Source organism: Podarcis melisellensis, assembly GCF_964234715.1.
Source record: "Podarcis melisellensis genome assembly, chromosome: 7".
In the NCBI taxonomy this organism is placed as follows: Eukaryota; Metazoa; Chordata; class Lepidosauria; order Squamata; family Lacertidae; genus Podarcis; species Podarcis melisellensis.
In genome coordinates this window covers 69,100,082-69,121,689 of record NC_138539.1, presented here as the reverse complement: position 1 = coordinate 69,121,689, position 21,608 = coordinate 69,100,082, and positions in this window count along the sequence as shown.

The following is a 21,608-nucleotide window of genomic DNA, read 5'->3' as shown; positions in this document are numbered from 1 at the left end:
TGAGGCCACGTGAGAAACAGAAGTGGAGGAAGGAGGCAGCAGCAGCAAAGCAATATTTTAGATTGTGTTCTTTCTAGAGATGGTTGAATCAGCCTCCTTCTGGGTTCTGTCACTTTGTATACGCCTCTTCTGTGCCATTCCTGCACTGAGCTGCAATTGCATTTTATTTTTAAATCCATATGGAAATTCAAATTTAGACCCGTGTTTAAATATGTATCTTTGACTGTTTTCTCTCAAACCCAAGCCTTTCTAAAGGCTTTTATCTGGAAATGTGCCTTTTTAGGTTCGTTTTGATACATTTTCGAGCCAAGGCATGTGTCAGAACATTCAGGAAGTGTTGAAGCTGGTCGGTAACCAAGGATGCATTTGAACTATACATTTAAACTTTAAAGCAATATGATCCCAGTTTAAGCAGTTGCAGCTTCCCCCAAAGGATTCTGGGAGCCGTAGTTCATTAAGCATCCTGAGAGTTATTAGGAGCTCCCTATTAACTTGACAGAGCTACAGTTCCCAAAGTGGTTAAACAATCAATTGCTTTTCACAGAGAACTCTGGTATTTGTAGCTCTCCTGTATTGGGGGAGTGAGAATCTCCCAATCACTTTTAGCACCCTTAATTAACTACAATACACAGGATTCTTTGGGGGAAAGCTGTGACTGTTCTATAATAATGTTTTAAATGTTTTAAATGCAAGCTGTGACCTACATTCTCAACTGCAACCCACAGTCCAGGAGGTGCAGATTGGGGACTCAGCTACATTAGTAAAAATATAATATTTTAAATGAGATATAACACTGTGACACCAGGTGGCGCTGTAGAGCTGAAATAAGCACTCTATGAAATTTTCCATTATGAGCTTTAAAATGTTTTTTTTCCCCCAGAGCATTTTCAGACCGTTTTTCATAGCTGTGTAGATGCAGCCCAGGATTGTTCATATCTAGCAGTTGCAAAGCCTGAAATCTTCAAGCATCCCTGCTTTAGCTGAGATTCCTGCATTGCAGGGGGTTGGACTAGGTGACTCTCAGGTCAACCACAATTATATGACTCTATGGTCATTTGCATCAGGCAAAGGGATATTTAATCTCTGACATGCCCAGATCTCAGGCAGAGATCTTTACCACTGAGGGATTGAGGCTGAGATTGTGATTTCCCTGTGGCCCTTTCCCCAAACACTTTATAGGACTGAGCCTAGTGTGTGTAAAAATTGGGATGCTCAGAGGGGAAAAGAAAGATCAATAAAGATCAATATAATAAAGGTTCAATACCAAAAGTTTTCAAACACTGCTCTCATATTAGGGACAAACAAACACTGCTACTTTTTAATGAAATGTAATTGGAACTGCATATTTCATCTTTGCTGGAACCTTTATCTTGTCTCCAATTTACCAGAGGTAAAAATTACTTTTTTTCCTAAGTACTGTGTGTTTCTGTTTTCAGCCTTAAAATCAATTACCACTGGCAGAGAGTAATTAAACAAGCTAATGAGATGTTATTTTAAATTACAACCTGATTTTCTTTCAGGCATCTTTGCAGTGAGCCTTAACTACCCTTTTCTGCATTGTTGAGTTTCATTTTTTCTCCCCTCCTCCTTTCCTTTTCTTCCTGGGCTTGTTTTCCGTTCCATGTTTTCGGTGACTTGCCGCCTACTTTCATACCAGGAAATAATTAGCTAAATATTTTAATTAGAGGTTTCGAAAAACATCGGCAGGGCATTCCCTCAATGGAAAGTTGTTTGATATTGCGGGGGGGAGAAAAACCTCACTTAACCGTGTGGTGTGTGGAACTCTGCCATATGAGAAATTGCCTTCCGCAGTTAACTTCAGCAGCCGGGTTAATTGTATTCCATTCATCTAAGAGCACCATTGAGTGTGCTGTGGAGTCATTTAAATGGGTTACTGACCCTTTGCTGCATTAACTTTCCAGATGTGTGTACTAAAAGGCTCTCATCTGAAGATGATGCAATACCATGGCCAATTATTCTGATGGCAGATGGGTGAGAGAACAGTGAATTGGTTCTTCTTCCCCTTCTTCTTCTTCTAAACATATATATATGGTAAAAAGGCAAAGGACCCCTGGATGGTTAAGTCCAGTTAAAGGCGACTATGGGGTTGCGGCACTCATCTCGCTTTCAGGTCAAGGGAGCCAGCGTTTGACCACAGATAGCTTTCTGAGTCATGTGGCCAGCATGACTAAACTGTTTCTGGCACAACAGAACACCGTGACAGAAACCAGAGCGCTCGGAAATGCCATTTATGGTACCTTCCCGCCGCAGTGATACCTATTTATCTACTTGCACTGGCATGCTTTCGAACTGCTAGGTTAGCAGGAGCTGGGACAGAGCGACGGAAGCTCACCCCATCATGGGGATTCAAACCGCGGACCTTCTGATCAGAGGCTCAGTAGTTTAGACCACAGCACCACCCACTCTCCTGAATAAGATAACACACCAAGGACCAAGAGTGTAAGGGATGCCTGATAACTGTAGCATCAAATGATGACTTGCAAGCGTTGATGAGACACAGGTTCAAATTCTCACTGACTCCAATATGGATGTCACAGAATGGCAATGGATCCATCACTCTCTCTATACTTCACATACTTCAAAGGGTGCTGCGAGGATAAAATCGAGGAGAGGGAAGAACGCGTATGCTTTCTTGTATCCCTTGGAGGAAAGGTGAGATATAATTATAGCAAAGAAGGAAGGAAGGAAGGAAGGAAGGAAGGAAGGAAGGAAGGAAGGAAGGAAGGAAGGAAGGAAGGAAGGAAAAAAAGAAAGAAAGATCACTGGTGTAGCATTAATAATGTCACTGTTTGGTAGGGATCTGTTTCTCATTTGTCCACAACATTAAATCACTTCTTCCCACTTCTGAATCCGTTTGCATTTTAACGATAAAAATATTGAAAATTCATGCAAGAAATTTCCCAAAGTGTGATGCATTTCGTACATTATTTTCAAAAGTATGTGCACACCTGGGGGGGGGGGCAGACTTTCTTCTCTTAGGTGCATTTTTGATAAGAAAACCACCTCCCAAATTTCGGAGAAGTGTGAATTTGGATGCATTTGCAATTTGTGTATTTGATTCATGTATTCGTTAAAAGATGGCAAATTATGTAGCTTCACATTAAAATGCAGACTCAACTAACCCCCCTCCAACTAATTTAAAGGCAATTAATGGGCTTCAGAATGCACCGCACAGCTGGAATGGAAGATGATGATCTGCATGCAGAGAGAGTCAAATGCCCCACATTTTATATGATTGAAATACCAATGTTGGTGAAATATTTTTGCGTTTTCCATCAACCTAGTTATGTTTCCTGAGGAATAAATGAGAGGATACCTCCACCTGATGCACAGTAGGAAAATTGCAGTTGTTAATGAAAACAAGGATTCTGCCCCCACTATCAGTGAATTTCCTTGCAGAATAGCAATAATATCAGTGATATTCAGTAGGATCATGCGAATGGCTCTGAGGAATTTTTGCTAGCCTTACCCAGATGCTTTTCACTCATCTTGGAAGTCCGCTGTGATTTTACTAAGAGAAATCACCCTAGAAGGTTACTTGAGGTGAAACATGGTTATGGTTGCAATTTTAAGAATGTGTCAAATCTCTCAGAGAAATGTTGCTAGCCTTGGCAACATTTCAAGTGCTCAAATGTTTCCTTGAACACTTTAGGTGTTTTACATACATTTCGGGATAGCTCAGTTGTGACTTTCGGGGTCGTGGGTTTGAGTCTCACGTTGGTCAAAAGATTCCTGCATTGCAGGGAGTTGGACAAGATGACACTCGTCCCTTCCAACTCTACAATTCTCTGATTCTATGAACAGAAACAGCCCTGTTTATAACTTCAGATAATATCCAGTGACAGCTTTAGTACTGGGTTGTACACAGTTTCTTCGGTCATGAATGCCAGCAGCTATAGGCAAATTTTCCCCATCATGGCCTCTCCCCTGGGATGGGAACTGCAGGGAAATGAGAGAGGCACCATCCAATTAGGAACATAGTAAGCTGTGGTCTAAACCACAGAGCCTAGGGCTTGCTGATCAGAAGGTCGGCGGTTCAAATCCTCGCCATGGGGTGAGCTCCCATTGCTTGGTCCCAGCTCCTGCCCACTTAGCAGTTCATAAGCATGTCAAGTGCAAGTAGATAAATAGGTACCACTTCAGCGGGAAGGTAAATGGCATTTCCGTTCGCTGCTCTGGTTCGCTAGAAGCAGCTTATTCATGCTGGCCACATGACCAGGAAGCTGTCTGCGGACAAACGCCGGCTCCCTCAGCCTATAGAGCAAGATGAGCGCTCAACCCCAGGGTCGTCCATGACTGGACCTAACGGTCAGGGATACCTTTACCTTTAAGCTGACTTATCCTGAGCCAGACCATTAATTCATCTAACTTTGTATTTTCTGCACTTACTAACAATCACTCTCTAGGTTTCAGGAGAGGGACACTCCCAGCTCTAGCCGGAGATACCAGATTTTGAACCTACAACCTTTTCCATGTAAAGCAGGTGCTGTACAAGTAAGCTATAGCCTTTCCCTGTTTGCACCAGGTAGCCAAAGACTGGATTTTGCTACACATGCTCAAATCCTAAACAAAAACACATACACCATGAGATTTGATTTTTATACTATTACACTGCATATTTGTTGATCCAGGGCAATCGCCTTAAAACAGCTCCCCATGGACTTTATTCTGAATACTGCCCAGGGCATAACCCACTGAAACAAAACAAAGTTTAATTGATTTAATTGGCCTTTGGGTGAAGCTCTTTTGAAACTATCAACAGTGTTAATGATATTAGAGGCAAGCCCTTGATTAATACACCCAGTCGCCAAAGTTTATTTTTATTAGGTTAATTATTTACAACATTCCCTAATTTACAATAAAGCTGTCATTCCACTAGCTACAAAAGTGGCCATTACTTTGTTTCTTTTTAATTTAATCAGATATTTAAAATCCAGTGTTATCTTCTTCTTCTTTCCATCATTTAATGACTTCAAGTAGTGGTATTAATTTAAGGGGGTGGGGAGCGTGAGAGCGCTTTCCAATCAAATTGGTGAGTAAATGCATTTATGTGGGCAACTTTTAGCTAATTTAGTCCGTTGAAGTGCAACATTTTAAAGGACAGGAGCTCCATCTTGTGGCTATGAAGACGTGAAATATATTTTGCACTTTTCCAAATTATTTTATTCTTTAAAAATGAAAACAAAAAGCCTGCATAATTTGTGCCCTATGAAGTCATCTGGTCTCCCCCATTTTTATGGTTCCAGGTAGATACGAAAACCAACAAACAAAACTCCAGGAAATTTATAATATCCATTGTGCATCGCTATAGCCACATTCGCACCAAACACTGAAAGCACTATGATAACACTTTCGGAAAGCATGACTTTTCCCAAAGAATTCTGGGAGCTGAAGTTTGTTAACCATGCTGAGAGTTCTTAGGAGACCCCATTCAGCACCCATAACAAACCACAGCTCCCAGAATTCTTCAGAGGAAGCCATGATTGTTTAATGTGATACAACAGTGCTTTAAATGCACGGTGTGAATACGGCCTATAGGGGTTGGTGAGTTATGTTTGGCTGCATGCTGTGCAGGCCTATTTCAAACAGGTCCCCCACCCCACCCCATGACAGAACTTCACTACACTATCAGAATATGGAACAGTGGGGCCCATTCCATGTGGCTCTTCCCTTCCCCGAGCTGATTGCATTCCAGCTGGACATTATCGTAACACCTTTTCTCTTCCCTCTTCTCCCTCCTCCCCTTTTGTGATTCATCCATAAACCTACAGGCAGGGACAGCCTGCTTTTTCCTATCTGGTACAGTGCTCAGAAAAAAAGAAATCAATTTTAGAAATCATTATTAACAGTGACAAGAATAATCTATCCCCAAGGTTTTGTTTGTTTAATGTAGCATATAAAAAAGTAAAGGTATCCCTGACAAATTAGGTCCAGTCATGGATGACTCTGGAGTTGCGTGCTCATCTCACTCTATAGGCCGAGGGAGCTGGTGTTTGTCCGCAGACAGCTTCCAGGTCATGTGGCCAGCATGACTAAGCCGCTTTTGGCGAACCAGAGCAGTGCACGGAAACGCTGTTTACCTTCCCGCCGGAGCGGTACCTATTTATCTACTTGCACTTGACATGCTTTCAAACTGCTAGGTGGGCAGGAGCTGGAACTGAGCAACGGGAGCTCACCCCATCGCAGGGATTTGAACTGCTGACGTACCGATTGACAAGCCCAAGGCTCTGTGATTTAGACTACAGCGCCACCTGTGTCCCTGTAATGTAACACATACTGCTTTCCCTTTTTACTTTTTTTACAGTGGCGTTAATGTAACATATACTCAGCTGTAAAAAAAGCAAAAAGTTAATGGACCCCTGGATGGTTAAGTCCAGTCAAAAGAGACTATGGGGTCACAGCGCTCATCTCGCTTTCAGGCCAAGGGAGCTGGTGTTTGTCCACAGACAGCTTTCCGGATCATGTGGCCAACATCACAAAACTGCTTCTGGTGCAACGGGACACCATGATGGAAACCAGAGTGCATGGAAATGCTATTTACCTTCCTGCCAGAGTGGTACCTATTTATCTACTTGCACTGGTGTGCATTTGAACAGCTAGGTTGGCAGGTGCTGGGACAGAGCAACGGGAGCTCGCCCTGCTGCAGGGATTCACACTGCCAACCTTCTGTACTGTAGTATACAATATAGTGGATTGACTTTTCACATGTAGAATTATAGAATTGTAGAGTTGGAAGGGACCTTGAGCTATAGAGAGGGCCAGTAATATAACCTTTTCCCCACAGAGGAAAAGAAAAGAGTCGGTTGGAGCAAGCAGCCAGATAAAGTAAGGGATAAGAAAGACAAAAGACTGAAGGCAGAGAAAGGGAAAACAGGATGTGTTAAAGGGGAAGTGCAGAGTACCATAGGACTACTGCAATGCACTCTATGTGGGGCTACATTTGAAGGTGACCCGGAAACTACAGCTAGTCCAGAATGCAGCAGCAAGACTGGTGACAGGGAGTGGCTGTGGGGATCATGTAACACTGGTCTTGAAATACCTATATTGGCTTGCAGTACTTTTCCGAGCACAATTCAAAGTTTCGGTACTGACATTTAAAGCCCTAAATGACCTAGGCTCAGTATACTTGAAGGAGCATCTCCACCCCCATCATTCTGCCCGGACACTGAGGTCCAACTCCGAGGGCCTTCTGGCGGTTCCCTCACTGCGAAAAGTGAAGTTACAGGGAACCAGGCAGAGGGCTTTCTCAGTAGTGGTGCCCGCCCTGTGGAATGCCCTCCCATCAGATGTCAAATAAATAAACAACTATCTGATGTTTAGAAGCCATCAGAAGGCAGCCCTTCAGTTTTTAATGTTTGAAGTTTTATCATGTTTTAATATTCTGTTGAGAGCCACCCAGAATGGCTGGGGAAGCCCAGCCAGATGGGTGGGGTATAAATTATTATTATTATTATTATTATTATTATTATTATTATTATTATTATTATTATTTGCATTTGCATTTGCATTTGCATTTGCATTTGCAGTTTAGCCAGAGCTGAAGCCTTGGCATGTTTAAGATCCTTAGGGCCAGAAGGGTGAACAACCATCACCCAAAACAACTTTTGTACTAAAGAGTACCTAAGAAGATCCCTGCTGGATCAGCCAGCATCTTGTTGTCACAGTGGACAACTAAATGCCTACGGGGAGTCCCCAAGCAAGACATAAATACCATGACATTCTCCCCAGTTGCGATTCCCTATAGCTAGTATTCAGAGGCATGCTGTCTCTCACAGTGGAAGGAGAACTTATTCACTTACCCTCCATGAAACCTGACCTTTATACCTTGCAAGGTCAATTAGGTTACTGATGCCTGAGCTCAGTAACCCCACCAATTCCTTTAATTTCTTTTGTGCTTGGCCAAACACTCTCAAGCACAATTACTGACTTCTTCAGCACAGTATATGGCACACTTGCAAATTACCTTCCTCACTATCCAAGAAAGAGCTGCTCTCATTAGAAATATTTTCTTAAAATTAAATTTTAATCCTCGGGCAGCAGTGTTTGCAAAGATGTACTTGATCTTGACAGACGTGATTTATGTTTCCCAAAGTAACACTAGATTGGATTCAGCACTTCTATTACTTTTAATAAAGGCTGATAAATGAAGCTGTGCACTTTTGGAACACTCTTCCCTTTGTATCTCTTTTTCTTTCTTTCAGTGCTTCATCTGAAGTTTTTAAGTAGTTAAAAAATGAATGGGGCAGGGAGGAGGAAGGGGGAAATGATAGGTTTTTTTAAAAGTCATTTTTATTTCCTTTTTTTTCCCCATCAGGTGGCCATGATGCCACATACATGACTTGATATCCCATAATGGAAACAAGTCACAAACGAATGTGTTTGTATTAATGGAACCAGAATTTTGCCACAAATGCTTCCTAGCAGGATCTAGAAGAAACTTGTCTAAAGTGCTACTTGATGCTTTCATTATTATCTGTCTGTTTCTCTATCTGCCCATCTATCTACACACACACTTGTAAATATAGAAATGCAGTTAAAATGTGTCTTTCGAGATAAAATACTTTTTAAAATTGTGTGTTTTCAGAGAAAATACATTTAGAAATGTGTATTTGAATGCAAATTTTGATCTGGTGTTTGTTTTTAATGCAGATGAGTGCCGAAATAGGTTGCAGTAGATTTATGAATAAACACATATCAAAGTGGAGGGAACCATAAATCTTTCCATCTCTACACAGTAGCTTTCTTCATATCAGCAACCTCTTATTTGGAAGTCTTTTCTCCAGAGGAATTGGCATTACTCAGGTTATGGAACACCGGAATGAAATTTACGGCATGTAGTGCCCTGAAGGAAAATATTATGAAAATGACATACCGGTGGTACATGACCCCAGTCAAGCTTGCAAAGATATATCACCTGTCTGACAACAAATGTTGGAAATGTAAAGAGGAGGAAGGGACATTCTTACACCTCTGGTGGACCTGCCCGAAGGTGAAGGCCTTCTGGGAGATGATACATAATGAACTAAAAAAGGTACTTAGATTTACCTTACCCAAGAAACCGGAGGCCTTCCTCCTGGGCATGGTAGACCAGAGGGTGGCCAAGAAAGATAGAATTTTCTTTATGTACGCTACTACAGCAGCAAGGATCCTGATGGCAAAGCATTGGAAGACACAAAATTTACCCACATTGGAAGAATGGCAGACGCAGCTGATGGACTATATGGAACTGGCTGAAATGACTGGCAGAATCCGAGACTCGGGAGAAGAAGAAACGGAGGAAGTTTGGGAAAAATTTAAGGACTATTTGAAAAGGCATTATAGGTTGTATGAATGTTAAAAAATGCTCCTTTTTAGGAAATTACAGCTTCAGCATCGGTTAATTTTTTGAATTGGAAAATAAGGAACAACAAGACAGAAGTGGTGTAATGAAATAATTTTATTGTGTTGAAACTAAAACAATGGATTTGGACTGAAATGTTTAGAGACCAGATATCACGATAAAATGGAAGATATATTATTATGTTTAAAATAAGTTAACAATTTGCTGAGGTTTTAAATTTACAGAGAATGCAGTGTTCGGAAGATGGGGGGAGTCCACTAGATTTATGGAAATAAGTGTTTGGAAGATGGATTTTGTATACTATAAACTTAATAAAAATTATATTAAAAAAAAAAAAAGGAATTGGCATTACTCATACCCATCCTTTCCTGGAAAGAATTCAATCTGACACTCTTAGGGCAAAGCCTCTGTTACACACACAGCCAGGTACAGATTCATAGGTTTATTCACAGAGAGTATCTCTTTCTTTCATCCTTCACCCTGGGTGTCTCTTGTATCTTTGGACCCCTATGTAAAACCTGAACCCTTGCTTCTTTCCACAGACTTACAAAAATGTGATCCCATGCAGCACAGCAGGCCTCACACCACCCCTCTGAGGACCAAGAAAGGCTTCTGTAGTACAATGTCCATTATCTCCAGAGCAAAGGGATTCACAAAGCCTATTGAGTAAGAGCACATTCCCATTATTCTCACCGTGCTTTCCTGTAGTGCAGACTTTATCGAACGGCCGGGATGAGCTGAACGGAAAGATAAGGCCTTGGCATATGTTGCAGGGTCTGGCTGTTGGTTTGCACTGAAGCTAACAATGGACTTAACGTTACAAAAGTGTTATGAGGTGGTTTCTCTGTGTGTCTGTTGCTTTGTTCTTCCCTGAATCTTGCTTGTTCTTGTTTTTGTGGAGGAAGACAAAGGGGAGAAATGAAACATCCCATTCTTATATAGCATTTATCTCTTTCGGCCAACATCCTCTGTTTAGCCTTTGATAGTTGGCAGAAAATAATGGGGGAAGGCAAAAGAGCAAATAATATTTGGTCTGTATAGAACTGTCAAGAATTAGTGTACCAGAAGCAAAAGCATTGTGTTTGAATTGCTTAGAATGTGGCCTCTTTGCAAAACAGTGTTTCCAAACATTTTCCTTAGGCAATTTTAAAACCACCCATTGCAAAGGTGGTGGTGGGTGGGTAACAAGAGCTGACAATGGAAATATGAAATATTACAGGCATGTTTAAAAACAAGCTTATCTGACCTATTTTTAAAAGTTAGTTCTACAGTAAATTTCATTACTCTGCAGATGTGAAACCTGCAGGAAGGATTTCATCAATTTCCTCTTTTCAGAGTTGAACCAAATTACCTGAACAGAAAAATATGTTGGCTGAAGCCAAATTCAGTCAAATCTGTGTCAGAGTTGCCTATTTTCAGTATTGTTCAGTAGAATCAGCAGCCCAGAAGCTGCCACACACCTGAATTTTCCCTCAGTGACACACTGGCCAGATTCAGATATAAGATTATTTGCTGAGTTTGAGCACTCTCCCTTTCTACTCTCTCTCCCAGCCCCCGTTTCACCTTCTCACATGTATCTCTTCCACGTTTTCTAAACCACAGTTTCCCATGGTCTAAAAACTGGGAAACTGTAGTTTGAATGCTCCTACAAATCAGGATTGCATACCTCAGTTTGATGCTGATTTATAATCCTCATCTGTAGTGGGTGGGAAGAAGGTGCCAACCAGACTATTGGTCCATCTATCTCAGCAATGTCTACCCCAGGGTTTCCCAAACTTGGGTCTCCAGAAGTTTTTGGACTACAATTCACATCAACCTGGAAAGAAGGCTCAGAGCCCAGGGAGTGCTGGTGGAACAACAATGAGTGCTCAGAGAGGGGAAAGGGAGAAGACCAGGAAGAGGAGGTGGCAGAAGCAGAAGAGGTAATAGGGGTTAGTGAGCTGGGAGAGTCTGTGGCAGAGACAAGTCCAGAAGCAGAGGGAGAAGCTGAAGCAGGAGGGTGGGAGGAGAGAGGCCAAGAGGCAGAAATGAAAGATATGGATGTGTTCCCTTCCTGCTATAGGGGTCAGCAAACTTTTTCAGCAGGGGGCTGGTCCACTGTCCCTCAGACCTTGGGGGGGTGGACTATATTTTTTTGGGGGGGGAAAGAAAAAAAGAACTAATTCCTGTGCCCCACAAATAATCCAGAGGTGCATTTTAAATAGAAACACACATTCTACTTATATAAAAACACCAGGAAGGCCTCACAAATAACCCAGAGATGCATTTTAAATAAAAGGACACATTCTATTAATGTAAAAACACACTGATTCCTGGACCGTCCGCGGGCCGGAATTAGAAGACAATTGGGCTGGATCCAGCCCCCGGGCCTTAGTTTACCTACCCATGTGCTAAAGCAAGCCCCTCTCCCTCCCTCTGGTTTCCCAGAACCAGAAGAGACATGAAACAGGAGGAGCAAAGACAGTCCACAGAAACAGTCTTCTTCTTCTTCTTCTTCTTCTTCTTCTTCTTCTTCTTCTTCTTCTTCTTCTTCTTCTTCTTCTTCTTCTTAAAATAATACGGCAGAAACAGAACACGAACAGAAAAGAAAAAATGCAATTGACAAAAAACACAGTTCAAAAACATTGAAAACAAACATACTTACTGTACAGTGGTACTTTGGGTTAAGAACTCAATTAGTTCTGGAGGTCCGTTCTTAACCTAAAACTGTTCTTAACTTGAGGTACCACTTTAGCTAATGGGGCCACCCACTGCCATCGCACCGCTGGAGCACGATTTCTCTTGTCATGCTGAAGCAAAGTTCTTAACCCGAGGTACTATTTCTGGGTTAGCGGAGTCTGTAATCTGAAGCATCTGTAACCCGAGGTACCATTGTATAGTACTCCCCCCACCCACCCGCAGCTTCCCTCTGCCACAATTCGACTTCTTTAAATCTCTATCTCCACATTTATCCTTGCATTATCCAAATGTATCATTATTTGTACTTCTTTTATCTCTCTTATTTTCCAGTTCTTTACATTTTTATTCTAGGCATATTAGCATATCTTTCTTAGAACAGTCTCTGATTGCTTGTTGGCGGGGGGCGGGGCAGGGGATGGGACCCTGGAAAGGAAGAGACATAAATGGCTGTGGTTGAAGCAGAGACATTCAGCTTCAGCAACTGAGCTACTGAGGGTGAGTTCCTGTCCTCATTAGGCCTGACACTCTGGCCAGGATGTGCAGCTCCTGTTGTTGCTAATTAAAAGTTAACACCAATGCGTAAGGTGCGATTTACTGCTGGCTCGCTCCTGTCAGAAGATGGGGGAAATATTGCGTAACAGAAAGTTGGAAAGAGTGAATGTTTTTAATAATTTAGTTTCTGTAACTGACAGAAGGATAATTGGGAGTCCTTGTTAGTTTTCTTTCTTTTCTTCTTTTTAAAAATAATCTTCTCTTGCTTTTTTCTTTGGTGCCCTCTGCTTTGGGCGATTACTGGAGTCCAAGGACTGCACACACACACACAGAGGTGGTAGATGGTTGGTGGCAGGAACCAGAGAGAGGCAGGGAAGCAAAGATCTCCCAGGGTGGGAGAGTGGGAGAAGGAAGGAAAGCTAGCAGGTGATAGCTTTCTCTGCATGACAAGGGTTAAGAGCATGGGTAGGCAAACTAAGGCCCGGGGGCCGGATCCCGCCCAATCACCTTCTAAATCTGGCCCACAGACCTGATATCACAGACAGGGTATCAGCGTGTTTTTACATAAGTAGAATGTATCCTTTTATTTAAAATGCATCTCTGGGTTATTTGTGGGGCATAGGAGGATGAAAGAGGAGAGCGCAAAATATGGTCTGAAGCTCAACATCAAAAAAACGAAGATCATGGCCACTGGGCCCATCACCTCCTGGCAAATAGAAGGGGAAGAAATGGAGGCAGTGAGAGATTTTACTTTCTTCGGCTCCATGATCACTGCAGATGGTGACAGCAGCCACGAAATTAAAAGACGCCTGCTTCTTGGGAGAAAAGCAATGACAAACCTAGACAGCATCTTAAAAAGTAGAGACATCACCTTGCCAACAAAGGTCTGTATAGTTAAAGCTATGGTTATCCCAGTAGTGATGTATGGAAGTGAGAGCTGGACCATAAAGAAGGCTGATCGCCGAAGAATTGATGCTTTTGAATTATGGTGCTGGAGGAGACTCTTGAGAGTCCCATGGACTGCAAGAAGATCAAATCTATCCATTCTTAAGGAAATCAGCCCTGAGTGCTCACTGGAAGGACAGATCGGGAAGCTGAGGCTCCAATACTTGGGCCACCTCATGAGAAGAGAAGACTCCCTGGAAAAGACCCTGATGTTGGGAAAGATGGAGGGCACAAGGAGAAAGGGACGAGAGAGGACGAGATGGTTGGATAGTGTTCTCGAAGCTACCAGCATGAGTTTGACCAAACTGCGGGAGGCAGTGGAAGACAGGAGTGCCTGGCTTGCTCTGGTCCATGGGGTCACGAAGAGTCGGACACGACTAAATGACTAAACAACAACAACAACGAGGAATTTGTTCACCCCCCCCCCCCGAAATATAGTCCAGCCCCCTCCACTGAGGGAAAGTGGATAGGCCCCCTGCTGGAAAAGTCTGCAGACCCCCTGGTTAAGTGCTCCCTTTGAGATTTGGACCACCCATAGAATAGACCTGGGAGGGTTAGAACAAATGCATATACTAGGGGAAAGTGCTTCCAGAAATGCATACAGTCATACCTCATGTTACGTTTGCTTCATGTTACATTTTTTCTGGTTGCGTCCCATGGCAACCTGGAAGTACCAGAAAGGGTTACTTCTGGGTTTCGCTGCTCGCGCATGCGCAGAAGCACTAAATCGCGCCGCACACCTGCACAGATACGGCACTTCAGGTTGCGGGCTTTTCATGTTGTGAACAGGCCTCCGGAACGGATCCCGTTTGCAACCAGAGGTACCACTGTTTATCAGTGAAAAGAAAATACACAAAGGCATTATATTTGTGAAAAAGAAGCTTTGCATTTTGCATGCCATTAAGAAAAATCACAATAAAATGCTAGTGAATGGCATCAGAACATCTGGGAAGTGCAACAGCCAGTCAATATGTAAGTTTCTACCTGCAGTGTCCGAAGGTATTCTTCTAACCCACAATTTCAGAAGTATTTTCTAACGTCTAGGCATATATTGCTAAATGAGAGACACGTTTTAAAGAAATGGCCACCAGGAGGCAGTATTTGCTTTGCTATGGAAAATTTAATTACAAATTTGCAGCTTTGCCTTATCTGTAATAATCTCACGCTCACTTAATAAGAACTGGACTCCTTTCTCGACTAAAGCAAAACTGCAAAGGGCCAGAATATGTTGTCTTAATGGTTCCACTTTATTTCTGACAGTGCTGTTTATATATGGAAGCTCTGTAAGCATATTTTATTTATTCATTTCTATTTCTACGCAACGTCTGTGTGTATAGAATCTCAAACCAAATAACACAACAAATAAACCCAAGCAGAATACATTAAGCTAAGAAGGTTAGCCCGTCCAACCCGATCAGCTGTTGCGAAACATGGGAGACCCTGCTTGGTTTGGGGTGGCCACGCAAACTACAGTGGGCTAGGCCCCGCCTCCCCAGCCCGCCAATTGGTGGATGGGGTGGAAGGCACGCCCGGGGATTCCCTGTTCACGCGGGGGCAAGGTCCCGCCCCCGCGTGTGTGGGAGGACGGTTTTGCCCGCAACCCCCTCTCCTCCCAGGGCGGAAATGGCTTTCTTGCAATGTTATTATATTCTTTTTAAATAAAAAGAATAGGTAAGAATTATTTAGGGTGATTTGCAAAGTAAAGAAAATAAGGTATTTGTCATCATAAAAAACTCTAGACTCAGCCAGCAGCAACAGTCTTTTTCTATTAGCCTGCTCTCAATAATTGGGAAACTATATGCCCATTTCCTCAGTAGCAAATTGACAACTTTTCTAAATGAACATAATATACTATCTGAAGCCCAGGCAGCTTTCCGTGAGAATCATTCAACAACAGACCACTGTCTAATGCTGTCCTTCCTAGCTGAGAAGTATACCAGACACCTACAGGGTAAACTCTTCGTGGCCTTTATGGACCTGAAATCAGCATTTGACTCCATCCCCAGATCCCAGCTATGGTCCAAATTGAGTCTGATCTTGCAGGACAAACGACTTCTCTTTCTTATAAAAGCCCTGTACAATGGAACCAAACTGCAGGTCCGATGCGGTCGACAGGGACAGCTATCGAACAGCATCGAGATGACTAGGGGGGTGAGACAGGGTTGTATTTTGGCCCCCACATTGTTCTGCCTATTCCTAAATGACCTAGAAGAGAACTTAATGGACCCAGATGGACACATTCCAAAAATAGGAATGAGAAGGACCCCTTTGTTGTTGTATGCTGATGACGCAGCCATCATCTTGCGTTCCAGGCCGGGCTTGAATTATCTGTTGAGGAAATTTTCTGATTACTGTTCTGGAAATGGTTTATCCATTAATTATGAAAAATCTAAAATCTTAGTCTTCGAAAGAAGATTCTCCCAGTCTAAATGGGTGCTGGATGGCCATAACCTTGAACAGGTAAAATACTTCAGTTACCTAGGGCTCACATTCCATCATACAAGATCTTGGAAGCACCATTGGCAAACCTCCCTTCAAAAGGCGGAGATTACAAAGCTAGCCATACATAAATTCTTCTTCACAAAGGGCGGCAAATATGTTCCAGCAGCCTTAAGGGTTTTCAACGCAAAGCCCGTTTCCCAACTCCTGTATGCAGCAAATGTCTGGCATAATGGGGACCTGCCAAAGCTAGATGGCTTTCAGGCAAAATTTATACGATCTCTGCTGCAGGTACCTAACTGCGTCCCCAACTCCGTACTTCTGTTGGAAGCTGGTGAATGCCCAATTTCAGCTAGAGCATGGTGGGCTGCCCTAAGACATTGGCTCAGGATTTCAGTGTTTAATCTAGGGAAGGGTCTGTACCAACATATCACCAATGAGGAATTTGTCAGCAAATGGCAGAAAACCATGGCTAAAAAAGCCACCTCTATTGGTCTGTCTCCCCCCCAACTGTATTACCTGGGCTATGAAGGCGCCCAAAAGGCTTTAAAGCAAAGATTATGGGACAATGCACACAGTGACTTGCGATCTCGGTCACACGCAGTCTGTAGTCCACTGGCAGCAGGAGTTCAATATGGGTATGTCTTTGAGTTAACACCTTACATCAAAAACCTGACAGTACCTAACTATCGAAGCCTTTTCACCAAGGCCAGACTGAATGTCTTCCCCTCTGCAGTGCTGGATGGTAGGTTGAGAGGAGTTCCCTACCAGGACAGACTTTGCTCGTGTGCTCAAGACATCGAGTCCATAAATCATATTTTGTTACATTGTGCGAAGTATGAGCAGGCCAGGGCTGAACTGATACTACCCTTGCTGGTGCCTTTCCCGGGAAAGTCAGAGGCTCACTATGTCAGGTTCCTACTGGAAGACCGGACAAAAGCTAGAACTTTGGCAGTGGCAAAGTTTTTATCGGTGGTTGAAAGAACAAATGAGCCCTATATTCCAAACAAAGTGCTTGATTAACCTGGAGGTAGGCTGTATGAACTCTGTATTGATTCGTAATGTTTTGTTGGTCTCTGGACCGTAATAAAGATTGTTGTTGTTGTTGTTGTTGTTGTTAAAAACAACAACAAACTCATGAAGATAGAGAAGTGTCAGATCACCACTAACAAATTTCACTAGCCTTCTTGAAATACTTGTTTGTTTCTCTCAGAATCCCTGAGATGTTTCGACAGAGTAGAAAGAAACATGTACATTTGCCTCAATTTTTTTTATTTCTTCTTATTTTTTATTTGGTTTAGGTAAAACTCCATCACAACTCTGTGAGGTGCTTTTAAAGCTCTGGAGAATTGAAAAACAGTAACAGCCCAATTTGCTGTGCAGCATTTTCGTGTGATCTGCATGGCAAAATAAGAAGAGGAAAGACCTGAAGCTTTTTCACTACCGTCCTAAATTATTGTCATTCATATATTAGCTCAGCTACAAAAACAGCTTCAAAAACATGTGGAATTTTGTCGACCAGAAGGTGTTAAAGAAAGATAGAACATTTTTCATGTATGCAACAACAGCAGCAAGGATACTACTCGCTAAGAACTGGAAAACTCAAGATCTACCCACACTGGAAGAATGGCAGATGCAACTGATGGACTATATGCAATTGGCGGAGCTGACTGGCAGAATCCGAGACCTGGGAGAAGAAAGGATTGAAGAAGATTGGAAGAAATTCAAGATTTATCTACAAAAACATTGTGATTTAGTGGAATGTTAAGAAGGATGCTTGGTTATAAATAATTGGCCATCACTAAAATAGATCAGAATTTGATGATAAGAGAGATTAAGAGAAACAAAATTTATAGGAGAATTTTTTTATTGTATTTAAATAAGTGGTTATAAATTTGGAAATAAGATGATAATTTGCTTGACAAAAATTTATTAATGATGCAAGTGGGAGCGGGAGACGTGAGGAAGTCTAAGGATGTTATGAAATTTTGTAAAAACAAAGCAACACTGTTTATTATTATTGTATTTCTTTTCTAAAAACTCCAATAAATATCTATTAAAAAAACAAAACAAAAAAAACAAAAACATGTGGAATTTTGATATCAGTGACCTTTATTTGTTCAGTGGGCTTTTTTGGACTGATCTATTCAGTGGGCTTTTTGACTCTGAGTGCTTATTATTTTGCCCTCGACGTCGGTCCCTAAGCCCTCCTCTGAGAACACCACTAACCCATATTGCTTGAGCCTTGTCTGCTGTTCTGTTTTTGTTTGCCGTTTGCATTCTTGTCATCATTGCTTTCCCCTGGCCATCCCTGGGCTACGTTGCCAGTCATCGCATCTTTGTGCTAAACTGACTTCTCATGCTTTCCATGCATGGGAAAACCTTTTCAGCTCATGCATGGACCCCATTTCCCTATGGACAACCTTCCATTGGTGGGTAGGAGCAGAAGCAATAGTAAGCAAAGCAACAAATGCAATTTTGACTTTTGTGCAGTAGGTTATTTTCTACATGCACTCACGTTTCCCTCTCTGTCCTCCATGTAAAGCAAAAGGTATTATCAAAGCTGAAGGACATATTCAAGTCAGGCAAAAACATTCGGGGGGGGATGCAAAGCAGGTTTGAAGAGGGGTGTGACACAAACAACCACCAGAATTATTATTTTTTTAATAATATATATTCAGGGAAGAAGAAATTGATGAAGGAAGAGACAAACAAAGCACTTTCATTTCTAAAGTAGAGCAAAGGCTCAATGACTCATGTTCTGTTACAAAACTTGAAGTACTTCCCTCAGAGACCCATAAAAAGACCTGCCACATCCAAGAGCTGCAGCATTTCACAAAAAAAAAAATCTATCAATCTGAGTCTTTCAAGTATTTGATGACTTTCTGGACTCTGTATAATTGAGAAGTCATAACTACCCATTCAAAAAGCAATCAGTCTGGGTTTATGTGTGTATTAGTATATAATATACATGAAAGTGGACATGGATGAATCCCTAGATCCAAGCATGGGGCAGAATACTATCTGATAAGAGACAGAGACCCAGCAGAGCTTTTAAATATCCTGTTCTAAGTCACTTACAGCAACTTCCCCTACTTTCTACCCCTTTTGCACAGCAAAGACCACATAGTTTGGTAAGTTTAAAAGAATAGTTTACTTACAAACTTCAAAGGTCAGATTCATGTGCTTTTTCGTGCAGCATAAAAAAGTGCAGGTTGAAAGTCTTAGTTAAAGAATTTGGAAAAACATTTCTGAACACACAGTCAGGACTTGGAACTCTTACCCGGTTCATCCTGCCTGGTCAGATTCACATGGTGGAAGAGAATGAATAGTGGAAAGAAGCTGAACAAATGAATTTCCTTAACTGCCCATCACTGGATGTGAGGGGCTATAACCTGGTCAAGTCTAGCAACAGCTTACTCTGTGGTCTGAACTCATTAATGCATTTAACTACAGCTGCACTTGCTAGTTATTTGAAACTTCATTTCCCACAGTCAGAAAACTCTGAAGTCATGAGAAAAGCATATCTGTGATTGGTTCTTCCCAGAACTTGCTCCAACGATGCATGAATGGATTAGATTTTAGCTCACTTCCAGCTTCTCACAGTTACAAATTGGGCTGCACTAAGTAAAAGAGAAATTAACTGTCTGAATAACATGGAGAACTTTATTTTCGTTCAAATTTTCAAATATAATTCCAGTGGAGTGAAATGGTACCTTGTAATTACTTTTAGACTAAAATCCTATGTACACTTTCTTGGGAGTAAATCCTGTTCAGTTTAATGGGACTTTTTCCTGCAATGTACAGAGTTCTTCTGATAGTATACCAAACTGATAAAAACCAAATATTTGAATCTTTGGACGGCCCACCAGATATAGTGGAGTGTTTCAGGAAATCCACATTTCCTCCAAAAGAGTGGAGGTTGGTCTTTGATTACATAAACCAGGTTCACTGATACCCCATTTTTATTTTTTTTATTTTAAGAATCATGGTATTGTGAAGTAGAATGAACTCATACAAAACCAAAACAATCTAATGATGTACAGTGGCACCTCGGGTTACATACGCTTCAGGTTACATATGCTTCAGGTTACAGACTCCGCTTACCCAGAAATATTACCTTGGGTTAAGAACTTTGCTTCAGGATGAGAACAGAAATCGGGCTCCAGCGGCGCGGCGGCAGCAGGCGGCCCCATTAGCTAAAGTGGTGCTGCAGGTTAAGAACAGTTTCAGGTTAAGAATGGACCTCCGGAATGAATTAAGTACTTAACCCGAGGTACCACTGTACAGTAGTTGTCTAGGTCTTATGCATGCTGACTAATTAGGGGAAAACCTTCTGTCATATAGCAGGCAGCAGGGTAGGACAATATTGCTCATCTGAACTTTGCAACCTGTGGCCCTGGGATGGAGAAGTGGAGGGGCAAGGTGGTGACAAGGTAAGCATGATGGAAACTCGCTGGCAGAGCCAATCTGGCATTCCTGTTGCACCACACCTGCTTCACACCTCCCCGTCCCTATTGTGGTCTGGAGCAGCAATGCAGATGACTGGAAGTCACACGTGTTCCTCCACCACCACCACCCTAGTCATTTGCTACTGCTTCAGTCACCACCTGCAAGTGCTGAGTCTTGTGAAGTAATGCCAGTGATAGCCACGAGTCTATTCATTTGCCGACAGGTTGTGATTATATGCAACGTTGAGCGAAAATGCAAACAAAAATCTCAGGGTGAGATTTCAAGGGAACCCTTTCTGCATCTCCCATTGTTCCATGTCCTTTAGGCATATTTATCCATGACATGGTGCTGTTATCATGTACAGTTCCTCCTCCTCCCCACCCGCTGCCCATTGCTAGCCACTTGTTTTGAGTGTAGGGAAACAGCATGGAGATGGCTGGCTAAATGTCACATCAGAAGCTGCCTTATCCCGAATCAGACCATTGGTCCATTAGGTCCAATATTGTCTACACAAACTAGCAGTAACTCTCCAGGGTGTCAAATAGGAGTCTCTCCCAGTTGTACCTAAAGATTGGGGATTAACTGTAGGACGTTCTGTATGAAAAGGAGATGTTCAGCCACTCTCCCTTCATACAAGTTTGTCATATTTTGTTGGCAAATCCATGTCAAATTCTTCTGAGGTGTTTTTTAAAAATAATAACAATACCAAAACAAATTAGCAAAATATGCTCCCCACCCTCCACGCTTTCTGTTCTGGATTTAGGATATGAATATCAGGATATTCATACCAATTATACCTTCTATTTGCTAACTTACCCTCTGAGTGACTTTCACTTACTTTACGACCACAGAAGATAGACCATGTTCTCTGTGGCAATATATTTTAATGTAGCACCTCCTGTCTATTTTGTCAACAGCAATTGCACCTGATGGTCTGCCTGTTTGACAGGATGACACGATGAGAGGAAAGTGTCTATTTTGTGACTCAATTAGGATAAAATTTATTTTCTTCCCCAAGTCGATTGGACAGCTGATCTCGCTCATTTCAGCAACAGATTGCACCTGGTTGATGGAAATGTTCCTTGACCAGAGAATTAAAAATAAAAAAAAGTAAACAGGCTTTGACAAATGGTGATTTGGCCACGATGAGTGGAGTTTTCTGCTTTTCAACATACAGGGGGCCAACTTATTATCATGGTGCACATGGTCTAATTATTTCCGAAATGAATGTCTGGAACAG